The following is a 19,265-nucleotide window of genomic DNA, read 5'->3' as shown; positions in this document are numbered from 1 at the left end:
ACGTGTTGTAGTCAACTAAGAATACAACTCCACAAAATCGAGGATATCAAAGCAACAAATCCGGTCCTGGTTCCCTAGCGTATATTTCAACCATCCTTGCATCCAAGGGGAGGAAATGAAAATAAAGAAAGAAAAGCAATAACGATGGTAGGTATAATTACGAGCAAAAATATAGAACTCCATCATCATCACCATTTTCGACCAGTAGTGAAAAGTCAAGCCACAATCTTGTCAAGGCTATCGGATACGGCCTTCATCCGTGGTCGACGCTCCGGGTCTGCCTCAACGCACCCTAGCGCGACGTGGAACGCCGCAACCTCCTTCCGTGCGGCGGCGGCCCTTAGGAAGGTGGCATCAGTCAACTCCGATAGCGGCCGCACGTCCTCGAACCCCTGCCACACCCACCTCAAGAGCTCTGGAGCTTGTTGCTCCAGCTCCCGCTGCCCATTGTGACCCGGCAGGGATGGCACCGACGAAGACGATACGGACGGTGAGGCATGCTCTGGCGACTTCCCCGTGAGCAACTCGAGTAGCAGGACGCCGAACGAGTACACGTCGGACTTCTGGCTTGGCGGTTGTGAGCCCCCCAGCGCGCATGCCTCAGGGGCGCGATATGCGCTGGACTTGTCCATTAGAGCGGCGGGCCTAGCATACGGCAGCGCGCCGCCCATGATGCCGCCGGACCCCGCCACGGAGTAAACATCGGTGCAGCCGGCGATGGTGAGGAGGCGAGTGAGGCCGAAGTCGGCGACAAGCGCGTTGTAGTCGGCATCCAGCAGGATGTTGGAGGGCTTGACCTCGCCATGGACAAACCGGCGTGGGCTGCACTCGTGAAGGTGCGCAAGCCCGCGCGCCGCACCCTTGGCGATCCGCAGTCGTAGGGTCCATGATAGGGTTGGCTGCCCGGACCGGCCTGCACGAAAACATATGTCACAATGGTTATCTGATTACAACTCTCAGTTTTTTTTTCTAAAAAAAGGAGATGTTAGCGTACTCTCTCCGTTCTAAATTATAAGATGTTTTGACTTTTTAATTAGTATCGTTTGCTATGTATTTAGATACATTATCTCTAGGTACAAAACAACAATATATCTAGAAAAAATAAAATATTTAATAATTTGAAACAAAGAGAGTATATGGGAACATGTAGACCATGCTCGTATAAAAAAAATTATTGGCTGTTACTTTCAGATTATAGATATATCTTTTTACTAGCCCAACAAACACTGAACCCTCAGCGTCTGACCCTCGTGGACCGACCGAAAAGTGGTAAAGCCTGTCCAAAGACGCTCACTGACCCATGGCTCTGCATGATACTAGTACAAAGGTGACATTGACACTGTGCCAAGGCACGGCTGAGAGGACCAAATGCCCAGTGGACCCTCGGGAGCCCCAGCGGACTGAAGCCGAGAGCGCCCAAACATTTGCAGGCGGAGCGAGGGAGGCTGCCTCACCGGTCACCGCCGTGGTCCAGGGATGAGGGATGGTGGGGGATGGATTTGCATGCGGAGCGCACGGACAACCGCGTAGCGCATGCACGCTCCCGAATGGTCGGTTTGGAAGCTTTCGCTCCATCACCCTCGTCGCTGCTGGCCGGTTTTCTATACCCGTAGTACCACTGTACGAGCTGTGTGCTGAATCCAGGCCATACCATGGTAATACCATGGTAAGATTACTGTCTCTCTCTCACTCGATCACCCTCGTCGCTGATGGCCGGTTTTCTGTGTCCGAAAGGTGGATCTCCCAGTCCGTTTTTTATTTGGCTGTCACGAGTGACGTCCCAAGGAATTTGGAAACTCTAAATAAAGCCTAAACTACATGATAAAAAACAAAAACAGCGTGAAAATAATGTAATGTATAGAAATGTAAAATGGTATACCATCGGTGGTTTCTATTTGGAAACTCTAAATAATGAGTGCATACGTATGCACTCATGAAAGACGAACAATCAATTAGAACTGGACATCAAATAACTGTCTCCTGGATTCGACGTTCACGAGAGCCCAGAAACACGATGCGCGGACATAGAAAACACCGATGGCTGCGAATGATTGACTATGTATCGGTTGTGTGTCCAGGAGCTAAAGTTTAGTTCGTGTGAGGTTTGGATGTTAATTATAGGACGACTAAACAAATTATAGAAGTCGTGACTAATTTATGAGATGAATCCATTAAGCCTAATTAATTTATCATTAGCACAGGTTTACTGTAGCACAACATTATCAAATCATGGACTAATTAGCCTTAATAGATTCGTCTTGCAAATTAACCTCAATCTAGGCAATTAGTTTTATAATTACTCTATGTTTAATACTCTAAATTAGTATCAAACATCCGATGTGACAGGACTAAACTTTTGCCTAAAGAAAACGAATAGCCCTATTAAACTTTACGCATGCTTGAAACAAAGTCTAATACTTCCATATTCTCAATTATAAGTCATTTTAACTTTTTTTTATAGAGTTAAAACATTTTAAATTTGACCAAAATTATTGAGAGATTTACAAATATTTAAGACATCACATAGGTATACTATGAAAATATAACTAATGAAGAATCTAATGATATCTATTTGGTATCATAAATGTTATTATTTTATTATATAAAATTTGGTCAAACTTGAGATGCTTTGACTCTCAAAAACATGTTAGAATGACTTATAATTTACGATGGAGAGAGTACATAATATTATACTTATTGTACTTACTAGGTATCGTGTCCGTGCGTTGCTACGGGACAACTAAATCTTTTGTACTAAAAACACACGGATCGCACGATAAGATAACACTACTGTTAAATTAAATACCGACGTTAAAGTGACATTTAATTCAAAAAGCAAAGTTCATGAAATTAACACAGTCATAAAGAGCGCGGCGTCGTAGGCTCACAAACTCTACTGTATAGACTTTTTCGTGATATGGCTAAGATAATATTTTATATCGGCAGAAATAATTCTCCGATATCTATTTCTTTCATGCGCCAATACATCCATGAATAAGTTCTGCTGCATCTTCATATAATCCTGTACACACAGGTTCGAGTATATATGTAAATATTAGTGTCTGCCACATGGATAATACTGCATGTCTTAAAAAATCTCTCATAAAATTTTAAAACAAAGTATGTTACACTCACCGTATAAATATTTGTGGCTTTAGAACTATTCCATACAGACATATATTATAGAATAAGGTATCCACTTGAGTATCTGTTCCAAAATATTGAATTAGGTGTAGTAATTTTTAATTTCGACACATTTTTTAGGTCAAGGCAACCAATGGTGACACTTTTCTTAGTGGTGCATAATTTATGGTGCACCTCTTGACTATCTTAGTAAGGACAAGTTAGTACTGTAAAGGCTTAGAAAAGCTGCTGAGAAGGCCAAGGTTGAGTTTTCCTCCACTATACATACTAAAACATATGTCTCCGTTTATCATTGCCGATGCTTTTGATGCAAAGCAATTCAACATTACCATGATCAGATATAAGTTTGAGTCTCTTGTGAGCAATCTCATAGAGGGACTCTCATCCTTTATGTGATCTGCCTCAAGGATATTGGTAGGACGATAGACCCATGTTAGAATGTCGCACCAAAAAGTGTTCACGTTTTGTCCACGATTTATTTCCCATGAATATATGCAGGTACTATGATAACACTAACTACACCAAATGAAAGATTAGAGAGAATTTGCATTGCCTCCAGAAGGATTTATTTATTAAGTTCTTTGGACTCTACAGGTAGTTTTGAAATATCTGTTTGCATGTCTTACCTCGTATCCTAATTCAAAATTTTGTAGTTTAATTAGAATATGAGGAAAGTGATGAGTATAGGCCCAATCTTCCGAGAGGTAGCCGGTAAGTTCGATTTTGTGGAGATCTCGACGTTAGCGATCCGGCTTCAAATCAGACGCGATTCGAACCCTGCAACCGTTACACCACTGCTCCGTTGGTTATCAATCAAGCACAACTTGATTGACCTCGCCAAGAAGGCTTTTCCTGCAAGCGAATCGAAGAGCACAAGCAAGAAGGTAAAACACGCAATCTGAAATTGCAAATATGAATGACGCGAATATCAATAGAGGGTTCAAGAACTCGGTTCCAAAGGACTAATCGACACAGTGGAGGAGATCAAGAACGGGGGCCCTGGATCACTGTAAAAGGATTTGTCACCACAGTTACAATGAACGATTCAGTTTCTCGATGGAAAACTAAACTCTAAACAAAACCCAATTGTGTAGCAGCGGCGGCGGCTGTGTTTATAGTCTAAGACTCGACCTAGGGTTGGGGACGGCCAGGGGTTGGGCGCCCACAACTTGGGCTTAAGGCCCGACACGATACATGGCCAAGTTGGCCCAAATAGGTGACGCAGCACCTTACCGTGGTCACACAGAATGATCCACGGACCTTCTGGAGTTGGGACCAGATCCAAAACGACGGCGTCGTCGTCCCCTTTCCAACACATCCAAGAACGGCCCGTTTCGATGTCGTATGAGAAAGTTATGACCGAAACAGTGACGGCGTGTCTGCTGAATCCGAGGGTGACTTGGCAGCTGAGTTGGGAACGAATTGCAACTTGGGGAAGACCATGGTGTCGGTGTGTCCAGCGTGGCGATGTCCTCATCATCCTCCCCTTCTCGAATTGGAGTCGTCCTCGACTCCATCTTGGCGATGTCCTCATCATCCCCTCCTTCTAGAATTGGAGTCGTCCTCGACTCCATCCCATCATCAACGAACTTCTGCAAAAGGTTAGTGACAGCAGGCAATGCACCAGACATAAAAGGTTGACAAAACATAGTATAACATGGTGCATCAGGATTATCACATAACTCAGCAGTAGCAGAAGTTGTAGCAAGAAAAGCACCTCCTTTTAACTTAATCCCATTATTTTTAGCAATGTCTGTTGGAGGTTTATTTTTTATCTCATTAGCATGTTTAATAATATCCGTAGGAGACAAAGGCAGCAATGTAATTTTCTTGTCCTTATGTATGATAGTGTATGTATTAGTTCTACCATGGTGTAAAGCATCATTATCAAATTCCCATGGGCGACCTAACAAAATGGAGCAAGCTTGCATAGGGACAACATCAAAATCAGCAGTATCATGATAAGAGCCTGTGAAAAAGCTAATGCGTGCTGATTTAGTTACCTTAGTCTTATCACTATTATTGAACCATTGAAGTTTATATGGATACGAATGTTGTCGTATGGTCAAGCCAAGCTTGTCAACCAAATCTAAACTCACCAAGTTGTTGCAACTCCCGCTATCAATGATAGTGAGAACACGACAACCCTGCACAATGAGATACATGTGGAACAAATTGTGGCGTTGGATCTTCATCTCTTCTTCATGTCCCACATGTGTACTCAACACACGCTGCACAAGAAGGCTAGGGTAGTCCGCGGCAGCAGCCACGGAGTCAATGGTGATGGCCTCCTTGTCTTGATCGCCCTCGGTGGGATCTGCATCAATGTTAGCAGCAAGGGCTAAATCATCTTCAACATCACTAGCACTTACATATCCATCCTCGGTAGCAATGAAAGCGCGACGACTGGGGCATTCCTTCATGACATGTCCCATGCCTTTGCATCGGTGGCAAATGATTTTAGAGCTAGACGAGGAGGAGCTAGTAGAAGCACCCGGAGTGCCACCTTTCTTCAGCTGTGGAAACTGTACATTAGACAATTTACTTACCCCGGAAGAAAATGGAGGTGTAGATGGCTGTGGTGCAACAGGAAGCTTGGGCGTCTCCGGCTTGGAACGCTGTTGAAAATTCCTCCCATTGTTAGACCTGAAAGGCTGGTGTTGTTTGCGTCCCTGTACTTCTCGTTCTGCCTTAATAGCAAGATGATACAATTGGGAAAAATTGCGCCATTCTTTGTAATCAAGTATGTTCTGTATATCATGGTTTAAACCACCAAAAAATCTAGCACTAGCATCATGATCATCTTCATTTATACCACAACGTGCTAAACCAATAAGCAATTCTTGATAGTATGCTTCCACTCCTTTATCACCTTGTTTTAAAGTTTGTAGTTTCAAACGTAAATCACGTTGGTAATAAGGAGGAACAAAACAAGATGTCATACGTTGCTTTAAAACATTCCAAGTTTGTGGCACAGCAGCAGCATTATTGGCATTGCAAAGATCACTCCACCAGAACAAAGCAAAATTAGTAAACTCACTAGTAGCAAGTCTAACTCTATGCTCAGCAGGAACATTATGAGAATCAAATTTTTATTGAACAGCAAGCTCCCAATCTAAATATGCCTCTGGATCAACATTACCAGCAAAAGGAGGTAGACTAAATTTAATTTTAGCAAAAGGATCATTATTACCATGATTATTACCTGCCATACCGCGACGATTGAAGTTGAGGCGGCGACGGGCACCACCGTCAGCATACGCATCTTCATCACCAAAAGCATCCGCATCTTCATCATCAGCACGATAAGGTGGAGGGCGTTGCTCAAGCTGTTCAATGCGGGTGACCAGATTGTTCACGTTGCGCGTCAGCTCGGTCATAAGATTGCGTTGTTCAGTCATGAACGTTGCAAGCTCGCCCTTGGACACGCACTCATTGAAGTCCGTCGGAGTTCCTGCCATGGTTAGAAGATAGAAAAAGACAACACCAAAGTATTATCCCTATCAACTAAAAGGAAACAAGTGGTGGTGATGGTGGTGAAAGTGGAATGCAAAATCACAAGCGGCTTACCACCGTCTTGCCTGTATTCTTACCAACGCCAAACAGGAGCAAAACCAAAGTGGCGAAGCAATCTGTTATTGAGCGTGGGTAACAGTTGCAAGATGAACCTGTGCTGACAGAAGAATATGTCGAGCTATGGGTAGGCACACAATATGACAGCAAGGATTAGCAATTAACGAGTGCAGAGTAACGATTGTTCAATCCGGATCCAAAGTACAAATCACAGGTGCTGGCTAAAATGTGTCGAGACGTAGCGCAACAAGGTAAAAACAAAGGACGATCGAAAGAACTCACAGAACAAGCAAATAGCCCGGATTTCTCCTTTTTCCTGAATTTTTGCCCGGATTTTTCCAAAAGGCACTAGTAGGAAACAAATTTTTTTTTCTTACTATTTTTTTATACTTTTCTCTGAACAAGGATCACAAAAGATGCAACCACAAAAATTGGCACCTACAACTGAGGTGGGATGTGGTCTACAGAAATTCAGCACGTTCTCTGAAAAGCGTGCAAAAACTTTGACAATATTTTTTCTATATTTTCCCGAATTTTTTTGGCAATTCTGAGGAAACCAAACAGGACGTAGCCAAGTTTGGGTCGGCTCCAAATGGTGTCAAGAAGCTGCTGAAAAAATTTCAGATTTTTCTGATAAACGAGCGAAAAGTTATGCCTGTTTTACCGAAGGTATCTCAAGATATGTTTTCCGGAAGGCACAACACGGCGGCGGCAGTTAGGGCAAAGCGTCCCTAAACTCTAACACCAATCACAGGATCGCCACTGTGACTAACAGCAGTAGGTATTCGCCTAATGATGTAAGGAGGGCTGCGATGCAGGCAAAATAAGAGCGGCTGGCAACCTATCTAGGGTTTGCGCGGCGGCGAGAAGTTACACAAGGCGGCTAGCGGGGTCGAGTAATGTGGTGGCTTCGACTTGTTGTTTGGAAACAGTGGATGGGATAGCGGCGGAAAACAAAAATCACAGCAACGGGCGATTGAACTACGACCACGAACACAATCCTAAACCAGCAACAAGACTCGACCACGGACACAAACTCAACAACACGAATCTGAAACGAAATTGCAAAGGCACAAAGGGCGATAGGACAGCGGAAATTGAAATATTTTTGGGCTTTTTGTGGACTCTAGGTAATGAACAAATATGAATCTAAGGCAAACGAGATTATACCTCGCGGTAAACCTGAAATATCTGATACCAATTGATGAGTACAGGCCCGATCTTCCGAGAGGTAGCCGGTAAGTTCGATTTTGTGGAGATCTCGACGTTGGCGATCCAGCTTCAAATCAGACGTGATTCGAACCCTGCAACCGTTACACCACTGCTCCGTTGGTTATCAACCAAGCACAACTTGATTGACCTCACCAAGAAGGCTTTTCCTGCAAGCGAATCGAAGAGCACAAGCAAGAAGGTAAAACACGCAATCTGAAATTGCAAATATGAATGACGCGAATATCAATAGAGGGTTCAAGAACTCGGTTCCAAAGGACTAATCGACACAGTGGAGGAGATCAAGAACGGGGGCCCTGGATCACTGTAAAAGAATTTGTCACCACAGTTACAATGAACGATTCAGTTTCTCGATGAAAAACTAAACTCTAAACAAAACCCAATTGTGTAGCAGCGGCGGCGGCTGTGTTTATAGTCTAAGACTCGACCTAGGGTTGGGGACGGCCAGGGGTTGGGCGCCCACAACTTGGGCTTAAGGCCCGACACGATACATGGCCAAGTTGGCCCAAATAGGTGACGCAACACCTTGCCGTGGTCACACAGAATGATCCATGGACCTTCTGGAGCTGGGACCAGATCCAAAACGACGGCGTCGTCGTCCCCTTTCCAACGCATCCAAGAACGGCCCGTTTCGATGTCATATGAGAAAGTTATGACCGAAACAGTGACGACGTGTCTGCTGAATCCGAGGGTGACGTGGCAGCTGAGTTGGGAACGAATTGCAACTTGGGGAAGACCATGGCGTCGGTGTGTCTAGCGTGGCGATGTCCTCATCATCCTCCCCTTCTCGAATTGGAGTCGTCCTCGACTCCATCTTGGCGATGTCCTCATCAGAAAGGATTCAAAATGAACAGACCCAAGGGCAATTTCAGCAAGAAACAGCAAGCGAGGGCGATGGAACACGTGAGCGTGAAACCAAATGAAAGGGGGAAAAAGCTGTCCCTTTTGCAAATGCAAAGAGGAGAAGTAATTAAATGTAGGCAGATTTGTCAAGGTTCTCAGAAATGCAAAGAGGTTCCTTTTGTCTTAATTCTCTTTCCTTCTGTGTTAATTCTCTTTCCTTTTGCTCGTTGCCATGTATGCTGGTGCATGCAAACATGCAATGTGTATATGGATAGCACAATAATTTTCTACTTCATATTTTACCGTGATTCCTCTATCACATGACAGGCAATATTCAATCAAGGAGAACCGCACCAAAAGACACAGCATGCGGGGGATGTCGTGGGATCGCAAGCGTGGGCAGACGGACGAACCAAAACAAATGTCGCACCAAAAAATATCCACACTTTGTTCTTTTTAGTTGTAGGAGATATTAGCATGTGGTCCATTAGATTTGTTATATGGTAACTCAAATCTTAGTTGTAATAGGACTCACTAGAGGTGTACTACTATGACTTCTAGTTTTATTAGGACTTGAACCTAGAATCCTACTAGAAATAGGACTTCTATTTGCATGTATGAACGCTTTGAAGGGGACTATATAACAAGGGATAGAGGCCATAGGTATCAACCAAGCCAACACAAGGGTCTCATCCAAGGCTTGTAAAGAGCAATTAGGAGCGTTCAAGAGGATTAGGTTAGAAGTTCTATTGCAATGCATTCTTCTATAGGACAAGAATCATAGAGGGTTGTGAGAGAATCACAAAAAATAGGGTTGTGAGAGTGGTAATCACTTATACTCATTTGGAGTTGTGTTTATAATTTGCGGTCAGCTTCGACAAATCCTTACCTATTGTTGTGGTTGCTTCAAATGTCGTCAAGAATTTTCTACGCGATTCGACTACATCATTCTTGATATGATATAAACTTTTGTGCTCACAATATCCTTTTAGAGATCTGATGGTTGCAACACATAACTAGATATATCAAATTCTAACAAGATTTCGAAGCCCCGAGCGGTCGCACTACCCCACAGGCCTAGGGACGTCCCTTGGTTGTCATCAATGCTATATTTTGTTGCATGTCCAGCTTACCACCCCTCTCGATTTTTTCTGCCATGTTTCCAATGGATGCTATATATATAGAGCCCGGGCCATGTGCTTCGCTCCTCTCTTGGCGTCTGCTCCTCAAACCATATATCCTATTGCAGAGTTCATTTCAGCCTAAATTGAAGGTGTGTACACTTTGGTAGCGTTTGGTTTGGGGCAGGATAGAGATACTTCGTCCCAGTGTTTGGTTGGGAGACATAGAGGGACGGAGCCTTTCATGGAGGGAATATTCTCTCATTATATGGAGGGACAAAGTGGAACGAGCGGGGACGAGTCGAGTGAAGTGCGTGAGGAAGCCAGTCTCGAGGCTCGCCGGCCTCGGACACTGCGACCACGGGAGCGCACCAGCCTCGGCTCCGGCGTGAGAACGAGCGCTCCGGCTTCGGACGTGGCAATGCAGCCTTCAGCGGCCTCATATGCAGCGTCCTCGGCGGCCTCATATGCGCTTTGGCTGCGGGAGCGCCGACCTTGGGCTCACCGGCCTCGGGAGCGGTGGCCTCTAGCACGGCGGCCCCAGGAGCGACGACCGCGGGCTCGCCGACCTTGGGAGCGATGGCCGTGGGCTCGCTGACCTCGGAAGCGCCGGCCTTGGGCACGTTGGCTGCGGGCTCACCGGACTCAGGAGCGATGTCGTGGGCTCACCGTCCTCGAGATCGCTGGCCTCAGGCGCAGCGGCCGCGAGCATCTTTTTCTTATACACGAGGAAGAAATGTGTTTTAATGCCCTCCAACCAAACACAAGCCAGGGACGAATCCATCCTCCTAACCAAACATTAAAATGGGATGATCCCACCCCCAAAATCAGGAACGGGGCAATCCCATCCCACCATGTCTTTGGAACCAAACACATCCTTAGTGTAGGTTTGGGTTCACTAGAATTTCTTAGGCTCGTTGAAAAGTGACAAGTGTTGTCTGTCACTGAGCATTGACCACAACATGAACCCGTTCGAGCTTTGCCTCGGACCATCTTGGCTTGTTCAGTTGGGAGTCCCCCTTAGCAGTGGCGGAGGGTGAACCAGAATTGAGGGGGCTAATTTTAAAAGAAGCTACTGTAGCAGTTGGTAGTGGCAGGGAGGCACGGCTTCCCATCGCCTGCCTTCTTCTCCTGCATTCAGTCATAGCTGAAGCAGCATGTGGCTACCACTTCACATTTCCTGTCTTTTTGTCATCCCTGCCTTTCCTTCTTGCACTAAATCACATTGTTAGTTTAATAACATCTGGGATTCGTAAGCTTTCACTCTTCTTTTGTTAGAGGCAAGGGGGCCAACGTCCAGTTTCGCCTCTGTGAGGCTCCGCCACTACCCCTTAGTCGAAAGAAGTTGATCACAGGTGAACAACTGATGTTATCCAAGACCTGGCGCCCTCTCCTCAAGCCGAAGATGAAGCTAATGGCGGAAGATGTTAAATCTGCTTTCAACACAAGCGTCTACTGCTGTGTAGTTTACCCCCCTCCTGGATGTCATGTATCTGCTCAGGTTGCTTTGTTAGGTCTGGTCGAGTTAATCGGAGTGTGCTGAGCTTTTGTTGAGTTACTCTCTAAGTCGAGTTGCTTTTCTAGTTGTTCAATATGCTGTCATTGTAAGCTGGAGGCCCCAGCGCTGGACCATGGTGTTCGTTACGCTTTCTAGTAAAGCTGGGTGAATACCTTTGGTCTAAAACATGGCTTCCGCCGGCCACAGCAAAGGGTGTGGATATTCCAAATTTCAAACTTGGTGGAGCGTACCATCGTATTTGCTAGCATGACTGGTCGTGAAGTGCTTTGCACCACAAATTTCAGAGAAAATTACGGGTCCCGAGCTCCTCATACTCTAGATTATTTATGAAAATTGATTCTCTGAGAGAAATAATTCTTTGAATAAAAAATGTTTGTCTATGATTTTCTTGAATAAACTGTTTGGCATAGTTTCTCCTGACTTGTTCCTAAAAACTGCTCCAAATGCTCTTCCAAACAGGCTCTATATTTGGAGTATCATTGAATAGAAGTATTTAATAATCCATACTACGTAACACCCGGAATTTGAACAGAGTTAGCTTTGAACTGTGTACATAGCTGAAAAAAACCGAAGAACTATCGGCCACCGATGCAATATGATAGTACATGCATGCTTCTCGGCAAACTGCTAAAACAGATCATTCCGGGCTTTTTGACGCTGCACTATGTTGTGGTTCTTTTCCAATTTTTGTTGCAAATACTTGCAATGTTAAAACATCTTTTTTATTAATATACACGCCCGATAGATCTTCTCTTGGTTGCTTTAAATTAAAAGAAAATGTACACGCGGTCCAAGCTCCTTTCTCCTCTCGCTAATCTCGTCCGCGCATACCAATTACCGACGCTCTTCTCGTTCGCGCATTCTACCAATTACCGACTCTCTTCTGAGAGGCTTTATTAGACGTGCAACATGCCAACATGGTTGCAGCTACCTGTTAGTCCATGACCCTGCTGTATCTACATGGTTTCTTGCCAGAAACACCGAGGGAGGTGGCCTTTTGGCCTCCCCTGTTCCGGTTCAGTCAGACGGACCAACCCTGCAATTCTGGGTGTTTTGCTCGTTTCGTAGAGTGTGTAGAGCACTGCAATTTACCGCACCATGGTAAAGGGACATCCTCCAGAAGTCCAGATACCAAGTTCACGTGATACCTGATTCTCTGGTTCCCACATTCTCATCTATCGACCAAAGACTGTTCGGATTCGTTTGCTAATGACCGTGCACGACAGGGACAAGAAAGGTGACATTTGCTGCTTAGTACTGTGGTCCTTGCACGGCATGCCAGATGCACGGACAACCGCATCGACACTCCCGGCTGGTCGTTTTAGAAGATTTTTTTTAAGCTCAGTTTCGCCTCTGCACCGTTATGGCGAATCCATGGCCAATTCGCGGCAGGGCTCTGTGCCTGTCCCTTAATCGTTAGGCCATGTACTGATGGTGCAGGAGTACAATCCATCAAGGAACTAACATACGGAGTATTCTGTTATTGAAACTTAGTAAAAATGCTGCAATTGTTTAGCTCCTCTTCAACAGGAACAAGTGGAACCCATTACCGAATAATTTTTTTTTCCCACCACACAACATAGCCACATTTCTCTATCTCTGGGTTTTCTCTTTCCTACCTCTCCAGTAGCTATTGGAGGATTTCGGTTTTTTCAATGTCTTGTCTTCTTCTAACATTGTTTAGCTTGGCACCTCATTGTACAATGCCTAATTCTGATTCAGAGGATAGTTTCTTTTGGGACAATATTGAAAATGTTTAGACCGCATCTCCATTAGTTTTCGACGTATTACTGACAGGTGAGCCCTCCCTACTGTCTTTTATATTTGGTTGGTACCGACACAACATTTGTTACCCGTTCTAGCTTATCATCGCTCTCGATTTCTGCTGACATCCTTCCAACGGATGGCATATGTGCACAATCGATGCCATCCGCTCTCTCCCCCATTGCCAACACCCTATGCGAAACAAAAGGTCCTGCCTAGATTTTCTAGTTCAATTCAATTCCAAGTTTTAGAGGTACCTTTTTCAGGGATAATAAATGGGTGCAAGAATTTGATACTAGATATTATTTCACACGTTACAAAATCTTTTTTTTGAGTGTCTATATTAAAAAAAGAGATGTTGCATAGGTTCCTATGCTAACGTTATTCAATTGATTAAGGTTCTATTTGGATCCATTAGTTGCTAATAGTCACCTAAATAATAGCTAATTGCTAATTAACTGCTATTGGTTAGTTTTGCTCACCTAGGTATTAGTTGAGTATTCAGCTATAACAATTAGGTAGACTATTAATGAGATCCATTTGGATCTAAAAAGCTAATTATTAGCAGCTACTCCCTCCGTTTCAAATTATAAGATATTTTGTTTTTTTACACACATTGTTTTTTACTATGTATTTAGGTGCAAAGTATACTTAGGTACATAGCAAAAGCTATATATAAAAAAAATCAATCTGGAATGGAGAGAGTAACTATTAGTAACTCTATAGATACAAACGGGGACATGAGTCATTGATCCGGTTCTCTCTCCGGTTTACCTAGGTGACAATTGTATGGAGTAGGATATAAGGGCATCCGCAATGGCTGACTCATAAGCCGACTTTTAGTATTTTTTTCATATTTTAATAGAAAAGAGAGAAAAGCTAGCTTTTGATCAAGAGCTAGTCTCATACACACATTCTAAGATCATGTGAGAATGTCACGTGAGTCTAATCATATTATGAGCCATTTCTATGAGCTAGCACTATTGAGAAGGTGGCTTAGAGCAAATAACTAACTTATAACGGCCAGAGCGCATGGGACCAATGCGTTTCTTCCGTGGCCAATGCGTCGAGTGGGGACTACCACTTTCTAGCTGGGGCTTTGGGCCACTCTAAACAGTAGCTTCCAGTGAATTGTTTGGGACTTGGGGTCCTACAGGACATGATCGCTTCCACGGTTCCACCCCGTCCTCGGCCACGGATTCGTCTCCATCGATGGTAACGAAGAAGCCACAATCCAACGACCTCGCTTGGGTTTGATTTGTTCATATTATGTGCACGATCTACCGACGTTCTACTAGAGTCCACATCCGGACTGGTATTTCCGGTACGCCCAGCCGTGTCCTTGACATCTGAGCCCGAGGATATGAAATGCCCAGAGAAGCTAGTAACCGCGAAGGCATTGGCAGAGGATGGGTAGGCACTCACCGCGCAACGCCGTCGCGAGGTTGCCGTTGTTGATGAAGTCGGTGACCACGAGCTTCTCGTCGGCGGACCAGTAGTAGCGCGCAGCCTTACGATGTTGGGGTGGCGCACGCGCCCGATGGCGCCCGCCTCCGCGTCGAACTCCGGATACCGCTCGGGCGCCGCGGCGCCACCGCCGAGCCGGCGCACGGCCACGGGCGTCGTGCCGTTGTCCACCACCACGTTGTACACGATCCCCTTACCGCCCTTGCCCAGCACGTACGCCGACGACCTCAGTAGCTCGTCCAGCTCCATCCTGAACCCCTTGTCGATCGCCACCAGGTCACCGGCCTCCCCGGTTCCTCCTGTTCCTCCGCCACCATTGCACTTCCCGTCGTGCTCGGAGCACTCCGAGGACAAGTCGCCGCACGCGTCGGCACGAATGCAGCACGGGCAAGGGAACAGGCCGCGCCCTTCCTCGTCGTACTCGTCGTCGCCTTTGTCATTGGCGGCCCGGCGTCGGTCCCAGACCTTCCATTACACGTAGACCGCGATGACACCGACCAACGCGACGGCCACCGCGTCGGCCAACGAGATGAGCACGATGAGGCTGGTCTTGATCGGCTGCCGTGCACAACCCGCGCCGCCGTTGGAAGCGGCGGCAGAGGACAACGGAGGCGCTGGGGACGAAGACGACGACGGAGGAGCGGCGCGGCAGGGGACCTGCAGCGGGAAGCCGCAGAGCCCCGGGTTGTTGAGGAACGCGGTGGGGCCCTGGCTGGCGAGGGAGCCAGACTGCGGGATCTCGCCGGAGAGGTTGTTGAAGCGGAGGTCGAGCGCGACGGTGGTCGGGAGGCGACCGAGCTCGAGGGGCACCCCGCCGGAGAGGTGGTTGTGGGAGAGGTTAAGCGTGACGGCGAGCGCGGAGAGCTTGCCGAGGTCTTTCGGTATCACGCCGGTGAGGTTGTTGGACGATAGGTTCAGCATCTGCAGGCCCACCAACTCCTGCCAGACAGCCGCCGGTATGTTGCCGGATAACTCATTCTCGGCGAGAAGTAGCCGCTCCAGCTGCTTGCAGCGCCCAAGCTCCGGCGGCAGCGCGCCGTCATGGCGTTCCGCGACAGGTCGAGGTTCTGCAGCTTTGGTATCCCGCACAGCGAGGCCGGGAACGGCCCAGTGAGTCGGTTATCATAGAGGAAGAGGGAGCGCAGGGCGGTGGCGTTGGCGAGCGCGGCGGGGACGGTTCCCGACAGGCGGTTCCCGTGGAGGTTGAGCCGGCGTAGGAACGCGAGCGACCCAAGCTCGGAGGGGATGTAGCCGGATAGGTTATTGCCGGCGACGGCCACCCCGACGACGCGCAGTCCGTCGCTGGATGAGGTGTTGACGCAGGTGACGCCCAGCCAGCGGCACGGGTCCGCGTCGGCGCCAGACCACGACGAGAGAGCCGATGACGGATCTTCGGTCACCGCCGACTTGAAGGCCAGCAACGAAAGCCCGTCCGCCGACAGTGTCGCCGCCACCGCCGGCGCCGAGAGCAGGAGTAGGATCCCGAGCGAGTGTAGCACACTCATTTAATTGCGTTGGATATGGATATGCTTGGTCTCTGCAATTGGTTCCCTACTCTGCCCGAGCTGTGCCAGGTAACTGAAGTGGGAAGGTGCGATAATAATCGTGTCACTATGGATATGCAGGCAGAGTGACAGAGTGTGAGGTAGGGGAAGAAGCATATCTAGGGCGTGTTCTTACACTAAAGAATGAAATACAGCCCTTTAACTTGTCGGTGCCAATCCGGTGCACGAACTTGTAAACACGGAAAATAGATTCCTGAACTTGTCAAGTTGTTCACCACAGGTCCATTTCCCATCCGGTGCAGCCTCCAGGCGACGTGGCAGTACCAGCGTGGCGGACGAAGCACGTGAGTCGCACGTTTCAACAGGCCTGCCACGCTCGCTTGCCGGTCGCGCAACACCCGCTCGGCCACGCCGCTCGCCTGCCGGCACCACGTGCGCTCGGTCGCGGCACCGCGCTCGCCCGCTGGCTCCGTGTGCTCGCTGCCGCATGCGCTTGCCGGAGCCGCCGCGCCGCCCGCCGGGGCTGCCACGCTCGCCCGCCGGCACCGTGTGCGCTCCTCCGCGGCACGGCGCTCGCCCGTTGGGCGCTGGCTCCGCGCGCTCGCGTGCTTGTTGCCGCGTGCGCTTGCCAGAGCCGCCGCGCTGGCCCGCAGTAAGCACGCGGCAGCCAGCACTGGTTGATGAACAACTTTGTTTAAGGGATCTCATCGTGTTTAGTAGAGAAATCGGGAGATATGGAGAGTAGAAGAGGCGTTGTCTGGCTGCTACAGTTACCACCAAGCAGCTTGCCAACGGCCGCCGCCTCCGTTTGCCGCCTTAACATGCGCGGGCACGCACCTGCTTGCATGTTGAGCTCGAGCTGGCACAGCTGGAGAAATCGTCCTTGCCTTCTTTTACGCGACACCGGCGACCTCTCCTCTTTCTCCTCTCAAAACGTCGCCGCCGACCGAGCTCCAGTCGCCGGCAAAATTCAACACCACCATAGCACCCCCGCCCAATAGCTCACGCCATGACTTCGCCTGCTCCTCGCGCACCTCATTGACCTGCTCGCGTCGCTCCTCGCAGACTAATTCGGCCGCGCGCGCCATTTCCGTCGCGGCCGAGCCGACATGGCCACCGTGGATAGCTCCGCCGTGGCCAGCTCGTCTCGCTGCATCTCCTTCCCTCTTAGTTTTTATTTTGGCTTCCTTGCTAGGTGGTTATGCTCATCGGCCTGTCCGTTTCCTTGTTCCCCCATAGGACACGCCGGAATGAGTCGTCACCGCCGGTTCTTGCCGCCGTTCTCGCTGCCGATGCCGGCAGGCACGTCCGCTCCGCCCCCGCTTCAACCAAGAAGTGCCCTGACGCCATGGTGAGCTCCTGGTGCCACTTGAGTCCTTAGCCGAACCCCTACCATGCTGTAGTCGCTGGTCTGTCGTCGCGCCGCCGCACCGAGCGCTGCTAAGCCTTGGGCGAGCGTGGCGGCACCTGCGGGCCAGCACGGCGGCTCCAGCAAGCGCACGCGGCAGCAAGCACGCAAGCGCGCGGAGCTAGCGCCCAGCGGGCGAGCGCCGTGCTGCGGAGGAGCGCACACGGTGTCGGCGAGCGAGCGTGGCAGCCCCGGCGGGCGGCGCGGCGGCTCCGGCAAGGAGCACATGGAGCCAGCGGGTGAGTGTGGTGCCGTGGCCGAGCGCACGCGGTGCCGGCAGACGAGCGGCGCGACACGACCGGCGTGGCCGAGCGGGTGTTACGCAACCGGCAAGCGAGCATGGCAGGCCCATTGAAACGTGCAGCTCACGTGCTTCGTCCGCCACGCTGGCACTGCCACGTCGTCTGGAGGCCGCGCCGGATGGGAAATGGACCTGCGGTGAACAACTTGACAAGTTCAGGGGTCTATTTTCCACGTTTGTAAGTTCGTGGACCGGATTGACACAGGCCGATAAGTTAAAGGGCCGCCAGTGTATTTCACTCTAGACTAAAACAGGAAGTGTGTGTTTCCAGGGATTAAAAAGGACTACAGGGAGGAGGGAGATTGCGAGGAAAGGGTATGGGCTATTTAGTCCCAATTAACAGCCCCTCAAGAGACTACTACACTTTAGTTCATAGTCCCTGGTGTTTGGTTAAAATAGACTAATTGGAACTAAAATATAGTGTTTAGTTCCTTCTCTTATGGAAAAGAATACGCGGGTCCGAGTGGCATTGATAAATCATGTCGGGTGATTAATTAAGCAAAAAAAAAAAAAACAAATGTTGCTCACACACGCACCACTGTGCATCTACCACTGCATGCCGCTACCTGCAACTCCATGAATATGATTGCTTTCTTTCCTTCTTCCTTTCTTCCCACTGACACGAGGGCCCATCACGTGGCACAGTTGGAGAGGGGTTGGTGGCAGTAGCATTGGCAAACAGAGCTGGTGTGCCAGCGACGGGTGCTGGCGGAAGCGGCAGCAATGGCACTGCTACTAGATAGCTACCCTTTCGTTTTCGAGAAGGTGGTTATGGTTGGTGGGGCCGCGGAACGAAGTTGGTTACACAGGGTTGCATGCGTGACAAGGAACTTGGAAACGGCAGGCGAGGGAGGAAGGAATGCCGCAGCCGGGGAGAGGCAGCCGAAGGAAAGGTTAACGAGATTGCTATAGAGTACACGTGTTTCTCCTCATCCTTGCACATAATTTTTTTTTGTGTCTCTGCCTTGTGGGGTCATCTTGTCGGTGTCGCCCACTGTGGTGTAGTGCCTTCACTGTTTTGAATAGGAAATCGCGCCGGTTCATTTCTCCACTGAACACCGCTCAGTCTTCTTCGCCAGTTCGCTTAGTCTTCCCCATGCGCTCCCGGGACGATCTGAGAGGCAATTTTGGATCCAGAGGTTGTGCTACAGCGAACTCGTTCTTCTCCGTCGCGGACTCCTGACAAAGGTGCATATTCGGTTCCGTTTCATGGTGGTGGTGTAGATTTCGTTGTTGTGTGCTGTGTTGAGGGAAGAGGAGAGGTGTTCTTCCGCGTCGATTGTCTCGCCATCGGGGCGATTTGAGAGGCGATCTTTGTGCTTCGCCCCTTGCCGTTTCTGTGCGCCGCCTCCCTCTCACTGATTCTGTTCCGATTTGGTTTGGATTTGGG

General features: G+C 48.5%; 1 pseudogene; it reads right to left on the bottom strand.

Moving 5' to 3' along the window:
• Nucleotides 1-215: 215 nt before the first annotated feature.
• LOC136483774 (receptor protein kinase-like protein ZAR1) lies at nt 216-16,239 on the bottom strand (annotated as a pseudogene).
• Nucleotides 16,240-19,265: the final 3,026 nt, after the last annotated feature.

Source organism: Miscanthus floridulus, chromosome 9 (genome assembly GCF_019320115.1).
Source record: "Miscanthus floridulus cultivar M001 chromosome 9, ASM1932011v1, whole genome shotgun sequence".
Classification (NCBI taxonomy): Eukaryota; Viridiplantae; Streptophyta; class Magnoliopsida; order Poales; family Poaceae; genus Miscanthus; species Miscanthus floridulus.
Note: the sequence above shows the minus strand (reverse complement) of the source record. Positions and strands in the feature narration are given on the sequence as shown.